Source organism: Hirundo rustica, chromosome 1 (assembly GCF_015227805.2).
Source record: "Hirundo rustica isolate bHirRus1 chromosome 1, bHirRus1.pri.v3, whole genome shotgun sequence".
Classification (NCBI taxonomy): Eukaryota; Metazoa; Chordata; class Aves; order Passeriformes; family Hirundinidae; genus Hirundo; species Hirundo rustica.
In genome coordinates this window covers 151,483,873-151,510,861 of record NC_053450.1, presented here as the reverse complement: position 1 = coordinate 151,510,861, position 26,989 = coordinate 151,483,873, and positions in this window count along the sequence as shown.

The following is a 26,989-nucleotide window of genomic DNA, read 5'->3' as shown; positions in this document are numbered from 1 at the left end:
CTGTGTTTGGCTTGTGTGAAAACAAAGGGAAACCAGCAGCATCGTGTAAGGCTCTGAAGCAAATGGTAAAATTAAAATACAAAGACTTGTTCTGGTACAACGCTGTGGGACTGTGCTGAAATCTGCTACACTAGTTGCTCTAGTCTTAACTTTTTTGTAATTCTGGAAGAGATCAGAGGGCAAAGCTTTACTTCACTTAGTGTTTTCAGGTAAGGCTGTGGGGAAAAATCCCTTCCATGCTCCATTTTTCTTATGCAAAGAAAAAAGAAAGCAACAGCCTACAGTCAGGACAGGGAGAGATTTCTCTGTTCTGACATGTAGTAGGAACCACTCCCCTCCAATGAGTCCCTCAGCAGAGAAATGGGACAGGGATGGTGGCACAAGCAGGGTGAGCACCTGGACATAAGGCTGGTGGGATGTGTGGTGGCACAAGTGCCCCAGAAGCACCAGCACAGCTGATGGGAACTGCTGAGCTGCTTGCACCTGGGATGAAAATTTTGGGCTCTGAGGGGACCCTCTTTGGCACCTCAGCCTCAGCAATAGACAAATGACACTTGCACAACTTGCTGAGTGATAGGGAATAAGAAACCTTGAAGAAGGATTTTAGAGGTTTGTGCAGCCCTGCTCAAAGCAGTGCAGAGCCCACTGCCCCTTTTCCTGGCCTACATCACCCCTCGGGGCTCCCAGCCTAAAAACCCAAAATGTGCAGCACAATGAAAGCAGAAAATAAGGAGGGAAGAGAGGGCCATGTCTTACAACCTACCAAACTTAGCATCAGTACCAAGGATGAAGAATTCTGGGATGGATGGATGGATGGATGGATGGATGGATGGATGGATGGATGGGCTGGGTTCAAGAGATCCAGCCTTTGAACTGATTTGGGTTTTGATACACATAATGTAAGGCCAGGTCCCCAGTTAAATTCAACTGTACCTTTTGTCATATGGCTTTGAAAATTATATATATACTTAAAAATATACATGTATACATACATACATATATATATATATATACACACACATGCACACCCACACATACACACATATGTGCATTACATATATATATATACACACAGACACACAGACACACACACACACACACTTAAAGACAATTGTATTGGGGAAAAAAATTCTCTAAGGCTATATTACCCCAGAAGTGCTATGGCAGGGCCTGATAATCAGACATTTAAATGTGCATTTGGAAGATCATGAGGACTGGAGCAGCCTTAACACTTCCTTCAGTGACCTCGTGGTTCAGAGCTCTGCATAAGCATCGTCTGGAAGAGACCCTCACTGTCCCTCATATAAAGGGAAATTGTACTAACCTAGTCTTTATAAAGAAAGTAAAGGAACCAGACAATTTTTGCTGTTAATGTGTGTCTCTTTGTTGCAATAGCTACTGCAAATTTTATGTTTCATAAAAACACATTGAAGATAGGATGTCAGCCTTATATGACCTACCAGAGCTGGGAGCCAGGGCCAGGATTAGGACTCCAGTTCTCAGCTCCCAGTGCTGGGTTCTCCTTATTAAATGACACCTCATCATTACAATAATGAGATCATCCCTGTTATTTAATTACATTCTCCTTGTTGCTGCAAATCCTCAGTGTGGCAATCCAATCACTTGCTTTCTAAGGTTAGCAGGAACACAGAGAAGTGCTTCCTGCCTTGCAAGCGATGTGTATCTCTTGCATCTGGCCTGACATCAGCTTTTTCCTTCTGTGGCCCTGGAAAAGCTGAACTCACGAGCACGCCCGTGCTCTGAGCAGCGACACTGCCAGCACTCACCTCCCTGTTCAAACATTCAGATGTGAGTTTAATTCTGTAAACCTGTGGGATTCCTCAAAGGCTGCTCACACCAGGAAGGCGAAGCATACACAGGATCAAGGCTTCTGGGGCTACAACCCATTTGCTTGTCGCAAAGATGTTGCTTTTTAGGGTGCAAGCCAGGAGAAGGTTCCCTGCTGCGAGGGAGTTTGGACGTGATGGAATCTGACTCTTTGTCCAGCTCTCCTTGGCTTTGTACAAGAGACACTCTCATCTCCATCATGTTAAATCACAGCTCCTGAGAGCGAGGAGTTGTTAGCTCTAGGAAGACCTGTTGCTTCTTGTGCTTGTACTGCTGTGGCAGAGTCAGGGCAGCTTTTATTACATTAATTAACTCCTGATACATGGGGGTAAACTAGGGGTCAAGGGGGAGGATTTATAAGAAAAAATCTTGTGTGCAGGGCTGGACTCCACCACAATTTCATTTAAGGACCAGGCACAGGGGTGGCAGCAGCAGCAGCAGCACAGAAGGACCGCACGTTAATCACCACCATTAAAAGTTATTCCATGAAAAGAAGAGCACTGGAGGAGAAAAGCCTGGGATGACTTCTTGGGTGATGGCTCCAGGCTGCTCCCAGCTCTGCCTGCAGACTCTCCCAGGGATGGCTGGGGCTGCATTTTTGGCAGCCTCTGCCGCCCTGGGCGAGACTGGAGATGGCTGAGTTTCTGGGTGTGAGGAAAAGGCAGTTGTGCGAGTCACGGCTCGTGCGTGGATCGCTCCCTGCCAGGGCTCCTGCCAGCCCTGGCTACCAGGGCTACCAGCACTTCCCAGCATGACTCCTGTTTGTCTTGGCACTGTCCCCTTGGGTATGTTGGCATTCCCGGTTATTCAGCCCAGGTTCTGAGGAATGTGTGTGATTTACAAGCTGAGCATTGTGGCCAAGGAAGAATTTAATCCCAGCTCGGGAAGATCTACAAGTTTATGTCTTAATAGCACAAACATTCTTTTATAACTTCTTTCACTTCTCCTATCTCAGGAAATTAGGTCTCATCTCGCTTTTACATTCATTTTCAAGATGTGTTTATCTAGGTTGCCTGAGAGATAAACAAGCAAAGCTTCTTCCTCATTCCAGGTGCTAGTTTTCCATCTCTGCTGTTCCTGGCTGGACGGTGGTGCTTGGTATGCCCGAGCAGATGCCCCAAGTTCTCTCTCCCCCAGCCTTTCACCACTTCATTACAAATTTGCTCCATGCTGTCAGGAAGGAGCCAACAGTTCCCCAGGGCAGGGCTGTGTGTCTGGTTGGACTGGGAGGGTCTAGCATACTTTTCAGTGTTTGAATAATTAACAATTAAGTCCTTAATTAATAGCTCGCATATATTTCCACCGGCATCTGAAGAACTTTTCAATGGCTGGGTGAGTAAAGGTTCCTCTCATATTTAAGTGTAGAGTAATGCTTGAAGAAAAGAAAGCAGAGGCAATCCCTCCTACATCCCTGAGACATGGGGAGACTTCCCGTTAGACAGACAGATGCTGCCTTGCCTCCCGACATCTGGAGAAAGGAGCTTTGATGCTGATGGTGGGAAATGTTCTTGGCTTGCTCTGGCTGGATGAGAAACCGCTGCTATCTGAGACAGACTTTGCCGTGTTTGTACTCCCACCAGTCACTGGTACTGCAAAAAAAAAAAAAAAAAAAAAAAAAAAAAAAAAAAAAAAAAAAAAAAAAAAAAAAAAGAACTGGGAGAGAAAAGCCACTCAGCAACTGTGTTAGGATGTGCAGTGGGGGGGAATATCCCGTTAGTATCCCAGTAAATCTGCAATTGTCCTAATTGCTCAGTTCCTTTGCTTTCTCTCATCAGTGCGTGAACTTGTGCCCTTGGATGAATTCAAGCAGTGATGCTAAACACCTGTGAAACATGAAATTGAGGATGGGAAAAAAACCACCCTGCTTCTATTTCTTATAATGCGATACCTGCAAAAACCCATTTTAACACCACTATCCCCATTTTCCAGAATAGGGAGAAGGGAAGAGGAAATTTTACACACAAACAAGTGCAAAGCCAGCCTTTCACCCAAGTAGGGTGCTCAGTTTACATGCCAAGAAATCCCTGCTTTGCTAAAAACATCATCTCCCACTAAAAATCAAAGGCAAAACCAGTTTGGTGGAAAATTTCCAGCCAGTCCAAGTGTCAGTTCCCAAACCCGAGTTCAGCTATCCTATGTAGGACAGATAAACCCTTCAGGCACTCTTATCCAGAGATAATATGGCCATGTACTGCCTCAGACAAACAGGTTGGCTCAAAGTCCAGAGTTTAATATATGTTTGACTTCAGTGCAATAAAATCAAAAGAGAAACAAGAAACCTGAAGCAGCATCATTAGCCCGTGGTGCTGCTGCCATGAATGTCATATTTGTGTGCCTGGAGTGCAACTGAACTCCTCGGGGTGGTCTTTTATGTACCTGTAAAGCAGTGTGTACATGTACAGCAGTCTGTAAATAAATAATGCACAGCAATAACCCTTAATAAAATAGGCTGGATGTTGGGGCAATTTGGCTGTTCAGCTGGATTGCTGCTGACAATTCAGAGGGCTGATTTATGGCTTTGAGGTCATTCTGGGAAATATTATACCATGGTTTTGTCATCCTGTTGCCATGTTTTTCTGATTATTTGTATATTTTTATGTTGAGCAAAGCAAGCACCATTCCATTATGCTACAGACTTAAAGTGAGAGGAGGGCGTCACAGTCTTCTTTGTGCTCCAGCTGTTTCTTGCCAAAGCAGTGGTTTTCCATTTGTGGTCTGTGAGTAATGGTGGGTGTAAAGGCGATTTCAGAAGGGTCTGAAAAAGGATTTATTTTCCCAAAGATCTCCACAAGCTTCTGGCTTCAACAATATCTCAGAAAATATTGAAATGTGTTTTGAAGGTGTCAAGGAGCAGGGCCCTCCTTGTGTTCAGCATCATCATCTGTTTGTGTCTTGCTTTCCACTTGGATCTCTCCCTCTCCAGACCTCTGGATTTCATTTTGGCTTTGTCTGTTCAACAGCAGAACGCTCTGCTTAGAGCTGCTCTGGTGGGGTGGTTAGCAGCCTACAGCACTGGGATGCCTTATGGGACTGTGATTATAACTGAGGTTTTCACTATATCTTCCCTCTATATTCCACTATAGAGAGGAAAATTAAAGGAAATTCCTTGAAGATCTTGGGGCGCACTCCATGAAAGAAACTTAAAAGCCAAACAGTTTCTGCCAATGTGGTTCCCTTTCCTGTTCCCATTTAATGATTTATTTTTTTAAATCATGGAATAATTTGGGTTGGAATGGACTTTTATGATTATTTTTTCCCAGATTCCCTCTCTGGTGAACAGGATAGCTCAGCTAGACCAGGTTGCTCAGAGCACTGTCCAAACCGACCTTGAAGGTTTCCAAGTTTGGAGCATCCACCAGCTCTGCAGTGCCAGTGTTTTACCACCATAACTGTAAAAAACTTCTTCCTTGTCTCTAGTTTGAATTTACTCTCCTTCATTTTAAGAACCTTACACTTAGTTCTATCACTACAGGCCCTACTAAAAAGCTTTTCCCCATGTTTCTTCTCTCCTCCTTTAAGTCATGAAAGCCTCAGTAAGGCCTTCCCAGAGCCTTCATTTCTCCACAGGTTGTGAGCAAGACATGTTGACCAGGCACCTGTAATACTGTAAAATCATTGCACCCACCAGCATTTCTGATCACTCCTAGCTCTAGTGGTTCAATTTCATTAGGTAAAGCTCTTGAGGCGATCTGAAGATTGAGAATTTAATCTGAACTTGTGGATTGGGACCACAGCTGGCCTGTCATGGTGGGGTAGAAGAGCTGGGTGGAGAGGCAGATTGAAAAGCATCATTGGGTAAAAAAAGCATAATTTAGGCAGCAGTAGCAGAAACCTCAGCGCCCTCTGCTCAGGTTGCTGTTACTGGACACCAAACTGATCAATAGTCAGTGGGCTGCAGGGAGCGATTCATTGTGGCCTGAAGAAGATGAATCATGCCCTACACCTCTGCTCCTGCCCACTGACCTTGGGAACCTTGAGGGACTAACATAGCTGAGAACATGTCTGGAGTTGGATGGGACAAATATCATCCTCACTGACTCTTCTAACCTCAGGTTCATGCCTGTCACATCAGCTGGGCCCCACAAGAACCTCCAGCCTCAGACCCTGAAGATCTCTTGCCTCTACTCCTCTGTTTGAAGGGCTCTGAGAGCCAGCCAAAACTTCATTCCTGAGACAATCAGGAAAAGGCTTCTGATTTCCATTTATGTCTCACTTTTGTTTTGCTAGGCAGAGCAAACTAAACAACTTTAGTCTCCTGTCACCAGACACTGCAGCCAGCTTTCCGCTGCACCTGCTCTGGTGTAAAGTTGCATAGTGACAATTCCCCATCAGCAGTGATGTTTGGAGATCTCTATCAAGGCAGGTGTTCAGCAAATGGCCTCTTTGTAGGGGGAGCACCCCACTCTGCTAATTGCCAGCACAAGAGCCGTGCTACACACTGACACCAGGCTTTGCAGCCTAAGGCTCCTCATGGGGTGAATACAATCTTCCCCTGCACCTGTAAATGTGATTTAAGAGTGTTATCAGGCAACTACATGAACTGAATGAAGTACAAAATATTTCTGCTCATAAAATGAGCCGGGCAGAGGGCACTTTGGGTTGCCTTTGCAGTGGTGTGGGTGAGCAAAATCACCACAAGTAGAGTGAAAGCAAACACCAGATAGACCTGTGCTCCTGCAATCTGCTATATCAGCAAGTATGGAGATGGAATCTGGAGCTGGACAGCAGGCAGAGACGGTGGTTTGTGAAGGAGATGGAGGTTTGATGTGTTTAGTCTTCCTGCTACACCCTCTTCTAAGTGGAGGAGGTGCTTCTCACCGTACTCCTTTCTGGCATTTCTCTGAAACTCCACTTGGCTGTGATTTGCCTTTATCATATGAGTTACGGTGATGTGCAAGTGTTGACTCACAAAGATTATAAAATACCTTCTAGAAATTAGCTTATCCCACCTCTACTTCTCTGCTGCATTTAACCATTAGGAAGGATCACCATAACAGGCTTTAGCTAAACAAGAGACTGGCAGAAATCTGCCTCCTTAGCTAGAATGACTTCCCCCTTCCCACCTCCCCTCCCAGACTATTCAGCTACATTAAAAAAAAAAAAAAACCTAGATCTGAGCTTTGCAACTTGTCTTTCATGTTTGCTCACAGCCAAGGAGCTGAAATGCCTTGGTTTCAAGAAAGTGAATATGAAAAAGCACCTCCTGGGGCAAGAGGAGATTTGCAGTCTTTGTCATCTCACAGGTCACGTTCATTTTTTACTGATGGGAAAAATCATCCGCTGCATGAGGGAAAGAGATGATCCCCAGCCAGCTTCTGTTTGATTGCTCCTGCCAGGCATCTGCAGGAGATGTTTTTTGTTGTTGTTGGAAGCCAAATGGGTGCCAAAGATAAGCTTTCTCAGAGGCACGTCCCTCTCAGACCGTGCTCTTCCACCGGTGGCACGCTATAAAATGAACCCGGCTGCGCGCGGGCCATGTGCGCGGAGCCCAGCTCCCGGACGTGGAATTCCTGGTCCTCACCAACTTTCCCCTAAAGCTTCGTTATTCCAATAAATCACGGAGCTGCGTTATGGGGCTCTGTTTGGTGGGGGCTGCTTTTAATTGCAGTTTTAGGAACTGTGGGAAAGCAGAATTAATGCCATATGTTTTTTAGGCTTTCGGACCAGTCGCGAGGTCTCGCTTTCAGTTTTGGCTGGGATTCAAACATTGCAGTGAATTTTCAGGTTCCTCTGTGTCAAGCCACAGTGAGGGGCGGGGGGAAGGGCAGGAGGGGAGATGGTGGCAGGGTGATGGAGGGTGCTGCTGTGCCTCTGGCCTGGAGAGGCAGAGAGGAAGCAGAGAGTGCTTCCAGAGGCAAGGAGAAGAACTCCAGGTAAAATCCATTTGCTCCTAGCCCTCAGCATGGACAAACGAGGCTGAAACTTGTGACAAAGGAAAACACGCTGAGAAGAGGAAAGGAAGATAGAGCTGTGGTCTTTTCCCTGGGCACTGTCTTCCCTCACGTTACTTCTTTCACTGATTTTCCTTCTCTCAATGCCCCCACTGCTGAGGGGCGTGGTGCCTTCACTCCTCTCCCTACCGATGCCAGACTGCGCTTGGACCTGCATTTATAAATGATGTGCTTGGAGGGGGTTCAAGGTAGGGCTCGCATACAACAGGACTGATTTTGTGAACACTTGCAAACCCCTTGGATGATGGGATAAATGTCACAAGAGAGCCAGGCCCCCTTTAGCTGTTTGACTCCTCCTGGTCCCAGCCCCTGTGCCCACCGTCTCTGGAACTGGTTCTTGGTCATTCTTGTGGGAGTCCAGTTGCTCTGTGTGCAGGGAAGATGTGGCCATGCCCAGCACTCCAGGTCAGCACTGGCCACCTGACAACTGGTCACAGTCTCCATCTGATATAAGATTTTGTAGACTCATACACACTTAGCCACCGGCATCTGCAGATCCTCACGACACAATTGACACACTCCACACTCGACACACTCCACACTCGCTGCGGCTGAAAAGGGGTAATTTTGCCTTTTCTCATGCAAATCAGCTGACCCCGTCGCAGGTGATGGAAGTGATGAAGCCTTTACCCTCTGAAAGCCTGGTCCAGGAGTGTGTTGAAACGTCCTTCCCCTCCAAATCTCACCAGTGGTGCACAGAGCAGTTGCTTCACAGAAATAAGAGCACTTATGAGAAAACAAAAATTACACCATTTTGTAAGCTCTGGGCATCTGGGAACTGAGGCAGGTGAGAAGCTGAATGCTGAACAAGGTCCCAGCTGAGCACAAAAGACACAGAGGCACCTCTCTATTTTTCCCCCGCTGTTGCTGGGACCTTTGATGTTGGAACACGATCATGAACACACTTTTCTCTCTGCTCTTCTATTCTTGATTTTCTTTCAGGTTTAAAACGTCCTGAAAGCAGCATAAATTATCCTCCTAATCAGCAGTGTTGTGGGGAGGAGATAACTCTTGTCCAGGTGGGAACCCATCCAGCGCGTGTGGCTTTGCAATCAGTTGTTTGGGGCACGACTAATTGGTCATCAACGGTAAACAACAAAATGATGATTCCTGCCGAGCCAGAGGTAAATAATTAGTTACCTCATTTGTTAAATGGCATGAGGAAGGAGAGATCTGTCGGATGACTCAGCGCTGATGAGGAGGAAAAAATGTGCAACGTCACAGTGGATATATGGATTTTCCAGGTCTGAAGATGATGTTGCCCAATGTAGATGTTGTCGGCGGTGTTACCAAGATTGCACAATCTGAAATTTATCCAGCAACAAAAAAGAACCTGCCTGTAATAACAGACAAGTTGTGATGTGCATTAAAAGGGGTCTGAGAAATTGTTTCTACTGGCTCTGAGTAGGTGTAAATAACTTGATTGCTTCTAGGTTTTGCCAATTATTGGAAGTGATGTAAATTTTGTAGAAAAATAAAGACCTCACATCAAAGAGATGCTTAACATTTTTTTTTTACAAAATCACTATCGTAAAATGCATACACACAAGGTCAAAAATATCCATGAAAAGCTTTCTGTGAAACATTTTAGCAGATTCCATTTTCTCAGTTTCACTTCAGCTATGTTAAAATGTTTTGGTGACATAGAGAGGTCTTGTTTCAACGTGTTTTGATTAATTTTCCATTGCATTGCAATATTAATTGAAATATTTTCAATGTGTGTTATACTTTATTGTGTTGGGATTTATGCTGTACCCCCCTTTGTTATGTTTAGTTTTGACATTATCAAAGTGAAATGTTTCAGTTGTATCAGAGCAAAAGGTTTTCACATTCTCTCTCTATCAAACAGTTTTACATTTTATGGGTTTTTGTTAAGATTTGTGATGATCAATTGGAAGAAAATTTGTGTGTTTCCTGAAGGAAAAAAATTCTAATATTCAGCTCAGTCTGTCTGTGTGTTTAAAAGGGAACTGCGCTTTCTGGGCATTAAATCAGCAACTTTGGAGAGCTCGTCTGTCTCCCACCTCCACCAATACCCTGGGACATGTCATTTAAGGCTTGACTACATAAGAAAAGCATCTATAACATGTATCCATGATCACCCAGAGCACTTTCACTCCATATGAAGGAAGAATTCTTCTCTACAGTAGTTTTCACCCTAAACTCGAGGTTTCACTCTGTGTGAAATGTCAGTTGAGATCAGGTGAATCTTCCTTCATGCTGACTTTGAGAGAAGCCCAAGGTGAGCACCCAGCTGAAGATGTCCAGCATTCCTGTGATTGATCCCCCTGCCAGTGCCTGGTGCAGGGAATTTTGGCCCAGCCTCAGAACAGCTCACACCTGTGTACAAAGGTTTTTGGCCACACTGACGCCCCTGTGTCTGCAGGGTGACAGCCTCTGTGGGGCAAAGAGAGGCTGGAGATTGGGCCCCAGACAGCAGTGAGGGCTTAAAGCAAAGCACCACTTCTGTCATTTGGTCTGGATGTAGTTTCAAACTCTAAAAGTGGCCTGGAGTTTTAAATTCCCACCAAAATTTAACTCCCCAGACACCTCCCTGCACAAAAAAAATCCCCTAATCTACCATCCTCTTTGTCAGCTGTAAAATGAGCACCATGCTAAAGCTTCTTGTCTCAGATTTGTGTATCCAGGTATATCAGGAGCATCTCTTTCCTTGTGTGAGTTCAGGGATGAGTGCAAAGGGACTTTGATCTTGTTCAGACCTTGTTGCCACCCACTATCACCCAAGTATAACAATTGTTGTCCTTTGGGTTTCCTGCATCATGGAAACATTTTCTTTCTGAGTGATCAAACGCAACACCACTGAAATTCTTAAAACATCTCCATGGTGAAGCAGGTTGCTTTTCCCCCACCACTTTGCTCAGTCTGACTGTGCATCCAGTCTGTAGATCCACACTGACAGCATCAAGCCACTCATTGCTTTAGGACAGCGTTAGGCACACCTCATGAAGACTCATCCCATTAACACCCAGGGCAAAATCCCCACCTGACCTGCTGGGAACAAGGTGATGAGCAAGAGGATGTCCCACCCCTCATGGCTGGGGAGCAGAGTGTGAGCGGTCAGGACAAGGAGGCTCAACGAGGACCACAGCAGATGTTTTCCCATCCTGTCTGGTCTGAGCAGCAGCCCCAGCTGCTTCTCTGGAGATGGTGAAAAGAGGAAGAGCTGTCAAAGACAGACAGCACAGGGGTTTCAGTTGTGCATTTCAGTTCACCTCAAAGACCTCGCTGCTTTGTTTTTGCAGTGCCTTTGCCTTATTTTCCTTCACATGCAAGTCTTCTGAAGCCTTCTCTGGGGAGCCCCTCAGGAGGTCTGCAGACCCGACTGTCTACTCCCTCTGCCCCTCCACATTCAGGATGGCTTTGTAAATCACTTTATTGAGACAAGAAGTGTGATGGGCTATTTGCACTCCCCTTTCTAGCAGCCCACCTTGCTATAAAATGGTCAAACCTTGGCCAAATCTGGGAGACAAACCACAAACCTCTTCTATATCTTCTGGCTTGTTTTCGAAGACGGTGCAATTCTTTGCACTTTTCTTTTTTTCCCCCAGCTTCTTGGGCTTGTTAAATAACAAAACAAAAGATAAAAACTTAAATAAAATTGCAGCTGCTTGGCACCAGTCCAGCTCTTTATCACCAAAGGGGTGTGCAGGCAGAGAGGGGCAGCATGTGGGTTCTCTCCTGTGACTCAACAAGGGAAGAAAAGCCTCAGAAGGGTCTGATTTTGAATCTGTTATGAAAAATTGTTTGACACCTTGTGTTCCTTGTCTTTCAAAGTGATCTGGGCGGCTACCCCCCCTTCTCACCCTTCCAATTCGGCAAACAGCTCTGAAATGTGAGGTGTTTGCTGCTGCTTGCAGCAGTATCTGCTCCATTTCTGGGATTTCTCTTCTTCATAGCTGCTACAGAAAGGCATTGGAGCTGCTGCTCGGGGTCATTCGAAGGCAGAAAAGACAATTAAATAGTCTTTCTCAGCAGCCTGGTTCCCAGGCTCCCTCCCTTCTACCTGTTGGGCACTGGATGAGCCTTGAGCTGCATCAACAGAGATTTTGCTTCCCCAGGCAAAAGGTGCACATGGTTTTCCAGGAGAAATTGGAGTATGAACGTGGTTGGACACAACCATTGCTCTCTGCATTGGGCCTGAATCCCTTGACAGCTGAGTCCCACAGGTTAAAAGAAACAAGGAAGTCACACAAAGGCATCAGATTAACAAGAGCTGTGGGTGCATGAGACAGCAGCACATTCAAGCGGGGCTTTTGCCTCTTTTCAACCCAAGCCCAAATGCTGAGTTTGCACAGCAAAAGGTCACAGTAAAAAAAGCATCTTTAGGTTGACCAGAGCCACAGCATCATGATGTAAAGCAAGACAAAGAGCAGATTTCTTTCTCCCTTGTTACTCCAGATCAGAGGTAGACAACAGGGAAATCAGTCCTGAAGGACCTGGGATGGGGATAGTTCTTTGGGCAAAACTTCCACAGCAGCCAGTTTGGCCAAGGAAAACAAATGAGACATTTATTACCAAATTACATCCAAGCCCATCCCATGCCCCAGTGCTTAGCAGGTGTTTGACTCCTCATGCTCTTTTTATCTTCCATCCCAATCCCCCCCAGATTTTACAAACAGCCTAAGGGACATTATCATTTACTTTAGCACCTTAATTATTGGCAGGGGAATATATGTGGACAACCCATGATGATTTTATCTCCCCTTTCTGAAGGATGAGCTATGTCCAACTTTACTCCAAACAAACCTACCTCTTAAAGCACCAATCCGTGTAGGGACACTCATTTTGAAACAAAAATGGCCAAATTTCATCAAAGATTGACTTTCACCCCCAGGATGAAACTCAGTTTTTCAGGCAATGTGTAACACTTGCACTGATGAGACAAACAGTCCAAAAACCAAATGTCTTTATTTTTGTGCAGAATTTACATATGGAAATGTCTCCAGAGCATTTACTGTATGACTTAGAGAAAATAGCTTAATTTGAGGCTTCCATTTCCTCTTCTGTAAAGAGAGGGGGATGCTATTTATGCATTTTTCAGTTTAAATGGCATGGAGCAGGTGCACCAAGTCCACACGTGCTGCAGTCCTGGGATTTGCTCAGTGGGCATCAGTGGGAAGGAGATCAATAACTTTGGAGGGGACATGAAGCTCTCCATCACATTGGAAGGCTGTACACACAGAGGTTTTTAATTTAAACTATATTAATAGGTCATGAAAAGAAACAGCCATCTATCTAAACTGCCTTATTTTCATTATCTTAGGAAAAATTAATCAGGGCTATTTAAAATGTGCTGCTCACCCTCATATTTACTATGTGGGGGATTTATACATTATTGAAATTATCCTGTTGGTCCATTAGCCCTGAATCTCAACATAGCACTAACAATATCATTTAGACCTCTAGAGCCCCAGCCACTGCAGTGCCTTATTGGGGTGCCTGCCACACCCTTGGCAAAACTAAATTATTAATGGTAAGTGTGGCGTTAAAAACAGGCTGGGTTTTACATCCCTGTTGCTGTGAGCAAAGAGGCAGTTTCAGAGGGGAAAACTAAAATAACACAGCACAAACTAAGAGGAAACCACCTTCCCTGGCTATCAGGAAACCAAAACCAAACAAGGGTTAACTGGGCAGAGCCAGCACTGGCTGTAAGTGGGAGGCTTGGGCTTTATTTTATTGTTGTCATTAATTTCCTTCCTTTTACTTTCAGTAGAGGAGCACAGAGTTATTTACATTAGTCTCAAGTGTGCCCCACTGAGATATATATATACACCAGAAGAAACTCCAGGAGTAATAGAAAAAAGCAGCTGAAGGGACATGGATGATTTCTGGTGCTAACACCAAGGCCTTGTGCCATTTTTTCCCTTTGAAGCACACTGTGACAACGCCAGTTCCCCAGTTCCTCACCGGCCCATCTGCAGGGTGTCAGAAGGAGCCAGTGTCACTTGATGGGACATGAGGTGCCAGTGAAATAATTTTCTTTAATCATACTTGCATTGCAGAAACAAGTAAGAGACACTTGGCTGGAGCTGTAGGTTCCAGAGTTAATGAACTGGAGCAGATCATTCCCCTCGCTGCACACTCTGTGCCCGTTTCCATTTTTGCATATTGAAAGGTGGGATTCTTTCCTTCAGAGCAGGGGGATGGAGGCAGCAAACCCTGCGTGAGTCTGCCTGAACCGCTCCCTTTCTTTATACATTTCCTTTCTTCCTCCTATTTGGCTGTCTCGGCTAATTAGATTACTAAAACACGTGCCTTTTGTGCAGCTCCGGGGACCTGACCTCACCAGTGGCTTCGCGCACAAACGCTCGCTCAAAGGAAGGGACGAGCTCCCCACGGCCACCTCCACCCTGTTCCCCCCTCTGCTCCCTGGGACCTTGTTTATCTTAACGCCAGCTGAGTTTCCCAGGGAAACCCAGCACAAGGCGTTCGCCAGACGATCCCTTTGCGCAGCTGAGCCGAATTTGTTGCGAGGCGGTTTTTGCTGAAATCACGGTAAATTCACCAGAGCTCGTGGTTTCTTTCCTGAGGCTGCTCCTCCAGGGCGTCCCTGCGTGCCCTTGATGGACACAGGCTTGTGGAAAAGCCTCAGCAGGAACCAAAGCATTTCACACTCCTGGGACATCCAAAAGTCCACACCTCATTGCTACACGGCTTCCCTCCCGCCCAGGTTTCTGCACAGCCAGCCAGGGGGTTTATTTATGGGCTGGGATGCTCAGCAGTGAAATGGTTAGAGCTCTTGGCATCAGGGGGTCATAATTACCCTTCCAAGTTAACACCCATTGAGATGAATGGGAGCACACCCTTTTCTGCGGGTGTTATTGTTGCAGTCTGCCTGGCTGTGGACTCAAAGGCGAGAGTTTACCTTGGTTTGCAACCAGAAAGGCTGGAAAGCGCCTCTGTCTCTCTCTTGCTCTCTTTCTTTAAATAGGAAAAGGGAAAGTTTTGCAGATTTTTGGGGTAGGGAACATGGGGGAATGGTGAAGCCATATAATTTGGGTCCGGTGGTGCTGAGCACCCATGAAATTGCCTGGCTTTGGAGAGCAAGAAAGGGCTGGAGGGCTCTGGGAACCAGGTTCCTGTTGGCAGCACGGGAAAGCTGCTGCGTTATCTTTTCCTCTTATCTGAGAAAAGGAGCTGGAGCTGCTCAACCCCCAAAATGTGGGGGCACACCCTGGGGTACAGCCACTGCACCAACAGCACCACTACCCTGTCCATCTGAGAGATGGGGCTGAGCTAAGCCTGGGCTGCAACACGGTTGGGACATCCCTCCAAAGGGTCATCCCTCCCTGCCTTTCCCTTCAAACGTCACTGGCAGGTGCAAACCATAAGTGATGGAAAAGGGATGAACCCCAGCCTCGAATGGAACACCTCCAGCCTGTGGCTGTTTCAGGCATCAGGTGTTGTTCTGGGTACAGCAGAGGAGCTGCCAACCCCACGGTGGAGGAGATGCTCACCCTACCTGCCTGCCAGAAGCGTCTCTCCCCCGAGCAGAAGGAGTTGGCTGGGGAGGCGGAATGTCTGCTCCTTAATTCCCATCCTGGCACACCTTACCCATTTCAGCACCCGTTACCGTTCCCTGGGAATCCGCAATCGGAGCAGCTAAAACCAGCTGGGATCACAAACTGGTGCCTGCAGGCCACCTTTGCAGGAGGAGATGTTTACTGAGCAGCCCAGAGGGACTCTGCTCCTCTTGCTGGTGCTTTGTGTCGGGATAACAAACTCACCTCAGGGGCTTGTGTGTACTTGAAAGGGTTCAGGTGGGAGAAGCAGCAAAACACCTGTCCCCCAGGGAAGATGCAGACTTTGCCATCAGAGGTGAGCTTTGGTGTGGATAGTCTGGAGCACTTCCTAGAATAAAATAAACTAACCTGGCACAAAGGTTTCCTCTCCTGATTAACCACAGTTATAAATTTATCAGGGGGGTTAAGGGCCTGTAATGCTGCCCACCCTGCTCACAGCATGACTGTCATGAAGATAACCCAGGGAACATAACAAAAAGCAAGCAAAAATACCTTTACCACTCCCCTGTACCCCCTTGCAGCTGCTTTCCCTCTAAAGTGCAAATTAGAGTTGCAAACGCCAATGTGCCAGGGGTTATTTGCAGGAAAAATTATGCTGGCTACAGGATTAAGGGTGTTTTCATCCACACTTTTCAGTGTAGTAAAACAAGGCTGAGACACATTCTGCCTGGCATGCAGCAGAAGCAGCCCTAAGGCCTCAGGTGCTTGGGATTTACATCCCCTTGGAGCTTCCCTGTATGTGTTTGTGCAGCCAAGGCCCCGTGGGGGTAATGGCAATATTCTGTGTGTGTGTGTGTGTGTGATGCAGACACTCACCTGTATGCACAGACACAGCTATGGCTGGGCAGACAAGCCCAGGACAAATCATTTCATATAACCTTCTCCTTCAGCTCCCAAAGGTGTCAGAGCCAGGGTGGTGGTGGGGTCTGGGGATCCCATGGGTTGGCAACACCCACTTCAGGGGATCACACTCCTCCTGACCCCTCTCCTCCAACCACCTGGCCACAGCCAGCCTCTGTACCCTGCAAAAAAATCACACCTCAAGCACAGCTGCCAGCACATGCAGGTCCAATTAGCTCAAAATCAGGAGGCAAGCCCCCAAATTCCTGAGGTGGGAAAGAAAATCAACTACCGTGGTCTCATTTGCTTTTCTAATGGTTACCCTTAATCAAAAAGTCTTCAAACACACTGAAAATAAATTCCAGTTAATAAAGTCCTGTAAAGCTGCCGACTTTGAAGCAGTCTGGTTTTAAGAAAAAAAAAACAAACAAACAAAAAAAAACCCCACATTGGCAAAGGACAGGATTGTCCAAGGAGTTGGAAAAATTTGGGCGTCATTTCTGCAGAAACAAAACTGCTCCTGCACCGTGTGCAGCCTGTAAACACCTGAGTGGCCCCAAGAGCAAGGGAGCTAAGTGAAATCACATGATCTTCTGTAGAAACTTCGGGAATCAAATGTGAACTGGTTCTGTGAGCTGAGGATAACGCAGACACATAATAAATAAGGGAAGGGAAAGGTGTTTGCAAAGAAATCCACTCCTAAGTAAATCCTTATCTAAACACGCTGCTCAGAATTGCTCAGCCTGTGCTGCTGTGACTGTGCTCCCCATCACTTTCAGAGCAGCAGCAGGTAAAATATCATTAAAACCCTCTTCCCACCCAATTACACCAAATAAAGAAGTTTTGCCAGCCTTAGAAATTTGTATGGTTGCAACCAGAGATGCAAATCACAGCCAGCCTGGCGAATCCCTGCATGGCAGTTCTTAGTTTTGTGCAGTGATGGCTTTGCTGTGTGCTGTTTGTTTTTCCTGGTTCAGCTGGGAGTCAGGCGCTTTATGTGAAAGCAAAAGGTGATGTTTTGCTCAAAAATAAAATGCTGCTTGAGTGATCATGGGCTGCTTTACAGACAGCCTGAAAACAAGAACCCAAAAATAGCTGATGCAAATATCCATGTGCAAAAAAAACCACATTAGAATCATGGAGTCATAAGTCGTAAAATGGCATGGGCTGGAAGAGACCATAAAGATCATCTCATTCCACTCTCCTGCCATGGACAGGAACACCTTCTTCTATCCCAGGCTCCTCAGAGCCCTGTCCAGCCTCACCTTGAACATTTCTGGGGATGTGGCAGCCACAGCTTCTCAGGGCAATCTGTTCCAGTTCCTCACCACCCTCACAGGAAAAAAAAATTCCTCCTAACATTTAATCTAAATCTTCCCTTGTTCTCTATCAGCCCATGCAGAAATTACTGTGGACATGTGCTGATGAGAGCTGTGTGAGCATCACCCTTCGAATTCAAGTTGTTGCAGCAAGTTCTGTGTCTTTTGTTTCCAGAGCACTGACTCTGCAGGGTAATCCAGCCCCTGAGCACCCACGGCAGCTCAGCACCAGCAACTTTTCCTCCTTTTCCCACAGTTCCTTGACCTGTTTCACATTCCACGAGCTGTGTTGGAGTCATCCCAGGGATGTCTGCGCTGAGCTGCAGTGATGGAGCCGAGTGCAGGGGCTGCAAAGCCTCGGTGAAACCCAGCTGCTGGCTCAGCACCGGTGGGCCAGGGCTGAGCAGGGTGCACGGGTGAGTCAGGTTAGCTGATGGGAAAAGTCACCGTGGTTTCGTGGTTGGAGCCCAGGCCAGCAGAGCAGAAGAGCTGAGAGCTCTTGCTCCATCTGTCACCAGCTTCCTCTGCGAGCTGGAGTGTTTATTCACACACCCGAGACTTGGAAAAGAGCTCGGAAAGCTGTTTTCTTTCCAACCCAGCTGACTGTGCCTCGGATTAAAACGATACCAGCGAGCGAGAGCGGAGCAGCCTCCCTCTCCATGCCCACGTAACGGAGACGAGCCGTGCTCTGCTGATATTTGCGGGCAGTAGATTTGGTCAGACTCTAACCATCACCTTCCCTGCTACACAGGACTTCCTTCTCGTGCTCATCTGCGGAGCTCGTGTCCTCGGCTGTCAGCTGTGTAAATTTGCTGAAAAGCAGAACTGCACAAATAACTGATAGGGGTGAGGGATGGCCAGGCTGGAAAAAAAAATCAACGTATTTGCCATGGGGTAACCAGAAACGGCATTTTAATGAAATAACTGTGTTTTGGGCCAAGCAAGCACTTTGTCTGACCACAGTGATCTCTTAAGTATTTTTATAAATTGCTCAGATAATTTGTTAAGGTGAGAGGAGCTTCAAAGAGAAGTGAAATAATTCTGCTAAAAAAAAAAAAAAAAAAAAAAAAGTATTTTATTTTTTTTTTTCACTGGGGAACAATTTCCTGAAATTGCTTTCAGTCGGTGAAACATTGCAGTCAAACCCATCTGCATATTTTTGAAGAGAAAAAATTGCTTTCTTCCACCTTGCGTCTTCCCTGGCTGTTAACTTAACTGTATCCTCACCCATTTAATCCCCTTTACTTGCTTCCTCCTTTTCTCCCGTAACAAATGTTAATTTCCTGTCTTTTTTTTTTTTTTTCACCCTGTCTAACCCGTTATCTGATCCGTGCTCTCTCAGTCCTGACCTCTCCTTCCTCCAGCTGACCTCCTGATATCCATTTATCTCCTACTCCCCAAACCCACCTTTTCCCGTTTTCTTTCCCACAGCCACGGATAGCGGAGCAGCCCCAGGGAGGGGTCTGCTGGGCGTTACAGGAATAAGAGCAGGGAGAGAGGAATGAATCCAAACCCAAGCTGTGCAGGGCTGGGAACAGAGCTCTCTGGCAATATTCCCTGGGCAGCACTTACACTCCCACAACCTGAACTAAAACTCTGAATCCCGCATCCTTCCATTGTAGGTGTGAAGTCAGCACTGCTCAGCGTTAACCCCCAAGGATGTGGGTTTAAATTAGCGAGGTCCCTTGGTGACACTCATTAACCTTGCTCAGTGTTAGGTGCTGTGAGTGGGGTGGAGGGACTCTGCCCTCGAGGTTGCTCTGTGCCCTGGTGAGATCTGATAAAGCCTTTCCAGGCTTCCCAGCTGCTCCTCACAGCAAACATCTGAAGGTGGCCGGGAGCCAGCGCCGGTCTGGGACGGAGATGTGGCGTTCACATGGCCGGTATCTGATCACGTACGGCGAGCAGCCATCGCTAATGAAAGCCAGGGCTCCTGGGAGGGCAACCCTGCAAGCCAGCAGGACACAAGAAAGGGAGAAAATATTCCCTTCCCCCCTCCACATCTCTTTTGTTCACAGCTTGCTGCCTCCCTCCTTGCCATGAAACAGCAAAGCAGTGGGACATGTGAGCTCTTCTCCCAGGGATCCGGTGGCAGAACACATGGGAATGGTTCAAAGCTGTGCCCAGAAGGTTTGGACGGGACATTAGGAAGCATTTATTTGCTGAAAGGGTGGTCAAACACCGGAACAGGCTTCCTGAAGAGGGGGTCCATGCCCCAGGCCTATCAGTACTTGAGAGGCATTTGGACAATGCTTTAAATCTGGTCAGGCAGCGGGACCAGATGATCATTCAAGGTCCCTTCCAAATGAAATCTCTTCTCTTCTCTTCTCTTCTCTTCTCTTCTCTTCTCTTCTCTTCTCTTCTCTTCTCTTCTCTTCTCTTCTCTTCTCTTCTCTTCTCTTCTCTTCTCTTCTCTTCTCTTCTCTTCTCTTCTCTTCTCTTCTCTTCTCTTCTCTTCTCCCTCAAGAGGACAGTAGGGATTTGAACACTCACCCCTCAGCAACCATGTTTGGACAGGGTTAAACCTTCAAAGGTTCAGTTTTCACTCTGGTGTTTCCCTATACAAATTCCTGTTAAACCCAAAATCACCCCCAGCCACTTGGCTGCTCAACGAGCACAGCTCCTGACCCTCCTGGAGCCACAGGGAGAACCTTGGAACCCATGGCTGCTTTAACCCACTGTCTTGGACCTTCCCAATGGGGTTGCCCTAAACTGGGAGCGCCAGCCCTGCAGACACGCAGCAGCACATGGGGTTTTTGTGGTGTGGGGGATTTTGTGGTCTTGGGGTTCCCCAAGGCACGGGACAGCTCCAGGCTGGGGAGGGGGCAGGGTCGTGTGTGCCACCACCCTCCCGGGCAGAAAAGCTCTGGTTAAACACTGCGACACCAGAGAGGAACCAACCGGTGGCCTGAGGGAAATGGTGGTCACTGAGAAGAGTTTCGGTTTTGTCTAAATTTTCCCTGGAAAAATTCCCCCTTTTCAGAGAAAAGGTACGTGCCCATTTGTTATGGGGAAATGCAACTGTGTACCTTTACACAAACTACTATACGAAATACAAACACTTTTCTGTGTTTATATGCACATCCATATATGTATACATCTCCACGGACATATTTTGATTTGTTTCAGTTCTTTCTCCAGCCACAAGTGCTTCCAAATTACAGTGAGTTTATTTGCAGAAAAAGAATGAATTTAAAATCCCTGTAATGAAAACCCAATCTTGAAAAGAAATAGATTTTAAAAGAAAAGGTTCAGCCACTGCTGCTGATCAGCATTGGTAAATCATCCTCAGAGGAATATTCACTGCCCACAGGGATGCCAGCAAACATTCGCAGGGGGACCAGAGGCTTTGCTGCTCCCAGTTATCAAAATTGAATATATGGGGCAAAAATGGACTTTTTTTTTTTTTTTTTTTGAATAAATGTGTCTGTGCTAGAGCTTTTACTTATGATGGGGAACCTTTTCTGCTCTATCTCCCTGTAAATCATCACCTGGCACAGCTCCAGTGAGAGTCTCCACTGAATCACCCATCAACAGGTGACAGCTTTGTCCTGGCCTGACCTCTTCACTTAAGTAGGCTGAATTTCTCCTGGTTTTCTGGAGTTCCCCAGATCTTGCCTGGATGGGTTTCTTGCTGCTATGCCCCAGAAATGTGGCTCTGTGGTGCAGGTGTGCTGGTCAGCCCTTGTGGACACCGTGAGTTTGCTGTTCCTCTCTCCTGAGGTCATCCTGCTGCAGGATTGTCCAAGTGCATGGACTTTGCAGAAGCTCAGAGTGCACTCACTCTTCACTGTGGCTCAAGGAATAAATAGCTGGAGAGGCAAAACAACACAAGATCAGCAGCACTTCCCTGCCTGAGTTGGGTTTTTCCTTACACTCTGCTGACTTTATTAATATACCCCCAAAAATGTCCTGTGTCTTTCCCCTCCTACACCAGGTTTTTTCTTCTAAACCCCTCACTCTTCCCATCTCCTCTAAGGAAGCTTTCCTTTCACTATGTGGGTTCTTCGATTCAAAGGATGCCTGTGTTACACAAAAAAATCCTGCCTCTTTGTTCTTCCTTCTACACAAGTTTCCTTTTAAGTGGCTGGAGAGACCTTGATTTCTCTAAGTGCCAGAACCCTTTGTCAGGTTGGCTCTCTGATCAGGCTCCTCGGTGGAGCTAAATCCCTTGCCAAGCTTTCCCACATTTAGCCAACAGCCCCTTTGAGCTGAGTCTTGAAAAACTGGCTTGTCCTCAGCAGCAGCTCCCTCTTTGTCCAACTGAGCTCCATTTGAATGTGTAATCATCAAAGTTTAATGAGGCTTTTTTTGTGAGCCTTATACCAGGTGGAAGCATTTTTAGATTTTTTTTTTCTCTCTCTCTCTTGTGGTTTTTGGCTCAAAAATTTATAGGTAAGAAAAGAAGAGAGCAAAGAGCTCCATACCCAAAGGAGAATTTGCTGCTTGCTACCTGCTGAAAATTCTGAAGGAAAACTGCACCAATAATTCAAACAAGGTGCAAGGAAAGACAGGAAGGATGGGTCAGCACCCACCACCTGGGAGTTGTTTGGGGCTTGAGCAGGACATGGAGAGAGACAGCAACAATCTACTGAATTGGGGCTGAGGAAGTTCTTGGCTTGTTTGGAGTTAAGGAGTTCCCAGCTATATCGTATGAGAGATAGTTGAAGGAGCTGAGATTGTTTAGCCTGGAGAAAAGGAGGCTCAGGAGAGACATTATTGCTCTCTACAAGTAAAAGGAGGTTGTAGAGAGGTGAGAGTCAGTCCCTCTTCCCAGGTGACAAGTGACAAGATCAGAGGCAATGGCCTCAAGTTGTGCCAGGAGTGGTTTAGATTGGTTATTAGGGAAAATTCCTTTACTGGAAGGGTTGTCAGGCATTGGAAAAGGCTGCTCAGGGCAGTGGTGGACTCATCATCCCTGGAGGTGTTCAAAAGACATGGATGTGGCACTTGTGGACATGGTTTGGTGGTGAACAATGTGGTGCTGGGTCAACAGCTGGACTCAATGATGCTACAGGTCTTTTCTAACCTTAATAATCCTGTGATTCATCTTTATACACTTTGCCTCTAGCCCAGCTCTCAGCTGCTGCATTTGTGCCCTATTTCTGACCCTGCCAGCAACAGAAGAGTCTTAATTATGAGTCCATGACCAGAGAGAAGGAGCTTTTCAACTCATTGTTTATCTACCTTGGAATAAACTCAACCAACCCTCTCCTGGAGCTCCACAAATGTGGAAAAAAAAAAAAAAAATCACTTTAATGAAACACTGCCTGCCTTTTCAGCTAGCTGGTGCCTCAGGTATGTCTGCTCTGATAATCAGATCACAATTTAATCACAAATTCTCTGTTGCTTCAGGGTTGACCTCTGCAGGTGCAGCAGATTTCTCTAGTTGAGTCTCTAGCTCAATCAGGGAGAGGGGTGGACATTGATACCTGTGCTATGAAGATAAATTATTTGCTCAGAAAACGTGAGTTCTGGGCTGACACGTGGTATTAACATGCATTTCATCTGGGCAAGCGACTTCTCTGAAGGTTTTCTAAGATTTTTCCATCTTCAACCCCTCTGGACCTCTTCAGCCCCTAAAGTGAAGTTCTCAGCTCTCCAGTGGCCTCCTGAAGGGACTCACTTCTCACCATGGTCCCAGAGGAGTGGTAGAGCATGCAAAAAGGGCTCAGAATGAGGAGGATCTCAAGCAGTTGAGCTTTCAGCAGGTGCTTTGTGGCTGGAGCTGCAGAAAACACAAAATGGCTGTGGCATTTTGGAAACACCAGGACCCAAAGGGGCACCCAAGCTTTAACTTAGCTCAGTGTCTTGAAGACTGAGGCAGAGTGGGAGGAAAATTAACCAGAAGTGAGGCAGGAAGGCCACAACACAGGATGCTAAATTCTTGGAAATCAGGCCTTAGAATCAGGGTTTTTGGGGTTTTGTTTGTTTGTTTGGGTTTTTTTTGTTTGTTTGTTTGTTTGTTTTTCTTGGTGGGATTTGAGAAGAAAATAATGAAACCAGGTCCTGTTTCAGCAAAAGGTCTGTGCTGGTTGGATGATGGGGAAATGTTGTCTTCAGCAGCCTGAAGTTGTGGTCTAACAAAGCCTCTCCAAGTATTTCTGGAGGGAAAAAAAAAAAAAAAAAAAAAAAAAAAAAAAAAAAAAAAAAAAAAAGGATAATCTGGCTGCATTCATATAGCCTGTTGACATCTGCCCTGCGAAAAGTGCTGTGACAGATCGTTCTGCTGGCAGGAATGGCTGTGGAAGCCGATCCCTCCACCTAAGGATTCAGCTGCCTGTGGCCTTCAGGCACTCAGTTTCCAGGTAATGAGGCACTCAGGCTGTCCCCTGGGTAGGACCAGAAGCCATTTTCGTGCTCCTGCTGAGGACAACTTGAGTGGGGTTGATGTGTGACACTTGCCCAGAACATGAGTGTGAGTCACAGATTGCTGCTTCCCACACCCCTGTCCCCTGTGTCACCTCACTACAGCCAAACTTTTATCACTGTTGCTGCTTTCTTTATCACGCTGCTCTGCCCAGGCTTCCCACCTAGCTGAGGAATCCCCAGGCAATGAGACAGAAAGCAGGGGCTGCACCCGAACCTACCACACAGCCATAAATGTGGCTGGCAGAAGATCTCAGACCTGGGGATTGTCTTGGTGCTCTCTCTCTGACCTGGGATTGCAGCTTGACCCCTGCAATGGCTCATTCCATGCTCTCCAGTTGAATGGAGGCCCATCTAAATTGAACAAACCCTCTTTGCGAGCCTTATGCCAGGCATGAGAGTAACCCTATCCTTCTTTGGGGGGTGGAGATGGGAATCAGATAAAGAAAATGGCCTCGGAGCCAGAACTGCTTTCTCTGTGATACCAATATTGCAACACTGTCAGTGCCATCATGGGATAAATTATAATTGCATTCCCACAGGGAGAGGGGAATCTGTCGATTAGGGTCACCATCTCCCCGTGCTCCACAGATCACTCCCAGTCACATTAGGTCAATTTAAAAGGACCTCTGTGCAGCTTTTGGAGGTGTCAGGAAGAAAAACCTGGATGCTATTTTTATCTGGTTATCGTCCAAACAAAGTCAACGTGACAGGCTTCAGAATTAAACAGGGCTTTAAAACCAGTTTGGCTGCCTTATTGCCACCACCTGAGTGAATGAAGCACCTGGATGGAGAAGGCAGGTCCCAACAGAACAGAGGAGGACTTCTGGCAGCAATATTGAGGGCATCTCTCAGCAGTGGGGTGGTTAAAACTCATGGGCATTTCCAGAGAAAGTGTTTTAATTGCTGAACGCCAGTTTGCAGCACCTGCTTCGATGGATGCACTGATGTCTCCACTTTCTCTCAGCGCTGCTATTTCCAGCTTTCAGGCAAACAGCACTTCACATTTAGCTAATTACTCCGAGAGAGCAGCAGGGTTTCTAGGGCTGCAGATTTCACACAGTTTCTATTAATATCCCCCAGGGCTTCCAGGTTTGTGCTTCTTTGGGATAACACTGATCTCTCTCTTTGCCAGGACCGCTCATGTCTTGTGCATCCACTCACTCCCGACCACTTAACATGGCAGCTAGCTAATAATTTCCCTTATCACACAGCCCTCCTGATAAAGCTGCTCTGCAAGAGCGATGAGGGCTGGTGCCTGGTTCCCTCAGACCTGCCCCTGGCTCCAGTGGAGACTGGAGGCTCCTGGCAGAAGAGGAGCAGATGCCTTGGGCTGGAGCTGTGTGGGGCTTGGTTCTGTCTCGCCCCTCGCTGTGATTCTTATCTTGCTGTCGCCAAAAACCTCACTGCCTTGAGCTAAATACCACAGCTTTACATGGCATGAGGAGGGGCAGGTGCCTAAAACCAGCTCCCTGCCTGGCAGCCTGCAGTGTGGGTGCCCAGGGAAAAGCAAGGACAAGAAACACCTCCTCTTGCCCCCAGAGGGGAGGGGATATGAGCACTGACATAGGAGAGCCCAAGATACAACGCTTTAGAAACCAAAGGCAGCTCTAAACCCCCTCGATCATTTGCAGCCCCCTCCTGCCTGCACGCAGCCTGCTGCAGTGAGGATTCAGATGGGCCACATTCATTTTGGTTTAAAAAGCTCATCTGGCTTTGCCTTAAATTTATGGGGATCACAGGGAATCAAAGAGTGCATGGCTGGGAGTTTCAGAAGTGTTTTGTTCCTCTGAATTACATGAATCCTAAAAGATGTCTGGCATCAAAAGCACCCATTAACCCCAGCAACTTTGTTATTGTCATAAGGGACTTGTTTTTACTCTCTGTTGCACTTCCCAAAGCTTAAAGTCAACAGAGACAGGTCTGTTGAGTCCGCTGCACTTTGTTAGCCTGATAGCAGAACCCATGACCATTCTCTTTGGAGTGATTACAGAAAACTTGAGATAGAGTGAGAAAATTTAGAATAAGACAAGCCTAAGTAAGTACAGGTAAAAATGTGAAAAAATCTGCATCAGCCCATGAATCCCCTCAGTAGTCCTCGCACTCTTGCAGTCACGGCTTCTTTTTTGCAAAGTTTTCTTTCCCACTTCCTTGAATGATTAGCAGGAATAACTCGCTAGTGAGAGCTGGGGAAAGAAGGTAGCAAAAAAGTACTGTGCTATCCCACGCAAATCAAGAAAGGAAAGAGCAATAGTTATAATCCCCTAATTACTTATAGCCGCAGCCACTGGCTGACCAACATCTTTAAACCGGTGGCAATCCTGAAACCCAGATCAAGATTTCATTGTTCTTCCTGGAAAAAAAAAAAAAAAAAAATCCAACATTGTGTTAGTGTAAACTAAAGAGTTGCATGCAATAAGAGGCTGTTTTTGGGATGGCTGGCATGGAGGTTACAGGCGACAGCTGGTGGGTGTCTGATGGGGCTGCCCTTTCTAGCTGCCATCTGGACTTTGCATAGGACAGGCGAGAATAAGCTACTTATACCTTAATAAGGAAAAAGCCTGTAAAAATGGAGGGGGGGGGAGGGCGGTGGTTTGGCCGTGAGATCACTTTGTAAATAAACAGGAGCGCGAGCTTGGACTTTGCTGCTCTGCCCGTGCTGAGGCAGGGACAGCAGCTGGAGACTGAAAGCACCTAGAAGTCTCAGGGATGTATAAACACTCTGTCCCTGATGCATTAGTGTGTGTGAAATCTGTTTAACAAATTAATTTGGTTGCTGTTATTGCTGTTTAATCAGAGCAAGGACAGGAACACCAATTCACCAATGGGGCTGATTCTTCCACCCAGACAAACATAACTCAGAACTGTCGCAGTCCATTGGAAAGAGGTGGATGGTGCCAGGGTTGCAAAGTTAGAAGGAAATGATGCAGGAGAGAAACACAGGATCAGCAGGAACTTGACAGTGTGTGGACTGCTGTCAGCAGTCACACAGAGATCCCTATTTACTCTCACTTTGGGAGGAGTGTTGCATTAGGGTGGACCAAATTTACCCCCTTTACCTCAAAAAGAGTAGTTTTACTGGGCCTGGAATTTCCCCACCTCAACTTGGACCTGCACA